At 37.1% G+C, this 2,624-nt stretch overlaps 1 non-coding gene across 1 annotated transcript; it reads right to left on the minus strand.

Moving 5' to 3' along the window:
* Window positions 1–2,188: 2,188 nt before the first annotated feature.
* LOC131247480 (small nucleolar RNA R71) lies at window positions 2,189–2,295 on the minus strand. Its single transcript, XR_009171772.1, has one exon. It is a non-coding gene; the product is annotated as a small nucleolar RNA R71 (small nucleolar RNA).
* Window positions 2,296–2,624: the final 329 nt, after the last annotated feature.

Consider the following 2,624-nt stretch of genomic DNA (forward strand, 5'->3'; position numbering starts at 1 on the left):
CAGCGCTAGGGAGCAGAGGCCATAGGAGGAAAACAGGGAGACGTGGGTTGGAAGGAAAGAAAAGAGAGTTGCTGGCTTGGGTAAACGAGAAGACTGGAAGGGGAAAGGGAAGTTTTGCCTTATTTTCTTTTTCTTTTTCTTATTTTTCTGGGCTGTTATTCTCTTCTCTCCTTATGAACCCTAAAGATTTTAGCCTAATCATGGTTGGCTAAACCTCTTAGCTAGGGCTAAGAGGAGAAGCCTGTAGCGAGATGGGAGACTTTATTTAATTATTTAATTATGAATTAAACTTGATTGTGGTTTGATTATTCAAGGAATATTTTTCTTAGTCTTTAATGGTCTGTTGTGACTGAAATTACAATGGGTTTGCAATGGCTTTGAATATTTCTTCCCCTTTTTATGTTTATGAAGTCAGGAAGCCCTGTTGTTCATCATTGTTCCATGGGCATGGTAGGATGATAGTACCCTTCCTGATCGTCATACAATGTTGATTGGTTGGTAATTAGTTTAATCCTATTGTTGCTTTGTCTCTTGGGCATGGTTAGATGATGGAATCCATTCTAATTCATATACCTTTCATCTCTTGAAAACCAAATCAAGTAAAGTTCAGTTTGAATTCCATAATCCTTGATGCAGGCATAAGATCTCCCTGATCTCTACAAGTGGATCCTCTGAATCCCTAGTTTCCTTCCTCTGAATTCCTTAAAGTTTTAGATAATTATTCCACAATTATTCCTTAAAATTCTATTTGGGTAGGTCACATCTTAGTCTAGTTCTAGTTCTACTTGGTTTCAGATAACGTACAGGTATCAGTCCCTGTGGATTCGACCTCGGTCTTACCGAGTTTATTACTACATCACAACCCTATACTTGGGGAGTGAACAAGTTTTTGGCGCCGTTGCTGGGGACTGACGGTTACGATTCTCTGAAATTAATTGGTTTTAGGATTAGTTTAAGATTAGGATTTCACTAACCTTAGTTTTTTTATTTATTTTTATTTGAGTTCAAAACTAACGTGTTTCTTGTTTTATAGGATCTTGACATAAGTTTCTCAATTGGTAATTCCTTCCCAATCTCTCTACTTTTTCCTATTTTTAGAATTAGGGTTTAATTTTTGAAAATTTTCAATCCTAGTATTTTTCTATTTTTAGGAAGTAATTTATTTTTAGAAACTTTCCTCTTTTGTTTTTTTTAGTTTCTAATTTTAACTCTTTTAGAATCTAAACTTTGTTTCCTAAATTCACCTTTAGAAATTTTCTATTTATAGAATTTTTGTGTAGAAACTAACCTTCCTATTTTGTAGGCCTTTAAGATAGAAATTTCTAATTCGGTAAGCTCCTTCCCTACTTTCTATTTTTCAATTCTCTTTTAGTAATTTACTTTCTAGTTTAGGACTTTCCTAATTTATTTTAGAAGTTTCCACTTTCTTTTAGAAATCAGTTTACTGTTACCTTTCTTTTAAAAGGATTGTCCCTCTCTTTTTTTAAAATCTAACTTATTTTGTTTTATTTTGCAGGTCCTTAACTTAGGAGCTTCAATTTGGTAATTTCTTTCCAACTCTCTCTTTCTTTCTAGATTTTCTTTTCCTTTCTTAGGATTAGGTTTTTAATTGAGGGCTGCGAGTGTTTTCATGCCCAAGTGGGCCCGTGACAACACTCGACGTCTCTTGACTGAAGGAGGATTGGTTGAGGGGTTGACTATCCATCGCAGGACTAGACACCGCTCGAAATCCCCTGAGTTAACTGAAGTTATGGCTGAAGACCAACCTCCTCTACTTCCACCCAGGGTGGAGGATACCCAAGATGAGAATGAGGTACAACAGGCGCCCCCGCCTCGTACTTTACGAGATTATCTACAACCGGCAGGAGTGAGTATGCCCTCATGCATGATTTTTCCTGAAAACACAGGACAAATGGACATCAAGCCAGGAGTTATCCAACTCCTTCCCAAATTCCATGGACTTGAATCAGAGAGTCCATATTTACATTTAAAAGAGTTCGATGAGATTATAACTACATTATGTTTTCCTAATGTATCTGAGGATACAATTAAGCTGAAACTCTTTCCTTTTTCCTTAAAAGAGAAAGCTAAGACGTGGTTACATTCACTGCGTCCTAGATCCATTGGCACATGGAACGACATGCAGAGGGAATTCATAAAAAAATTCTTCCCACATCATAAAACGATTACCCTCAGAAAAGCAATCATGAACTTCGCCCAAAAGGAAGATGAAACATTCTTCCAATGTTGGGAAAGGTTCAAAGATTTGGTCAGTTCATGCCCACAACACGGATTTGAAACGTGGCGCATTACAAATTTTTTCTATGATGGACTGACATCTTCCATGCGCCAAATGGTCGAGACAATGTGTAATGGAGAGTTCATTAATAAAGATGTTGACGAGGTATGGGATTACCTCGATAGTCTCGCTGAAAAAACACAATCATGGGACTATTACCCAATGGCGAACACCACATCTAGGCCGACTCAATTAAAGGAGAAAGGTGGATTATATCTCTTGAAAGAAGAGGATGATCTCAAGTGTAAAGTGACTACGCTCATAAGGAAAGTTGAGGCCATGGAAGGAAAGAAGGATAAGGTTAATGAAATTGTTTGCGGCATCT

The sequence above is a fragment of the Magnolia sinica genome, chromosome 5, assembly GCF_029962835.1.
Source record: "Magnolia sinica isolate HGM2019 chromosome 5, MsV1, whole genome shotgun sequence".
Taxonomy (NCBI): Eukaryota; Viridiplantae; Streptophyta; class Magnoliopsida; order Magnoliales; family Magnoliaceae; genus Magnolia; species Magnolia sinica.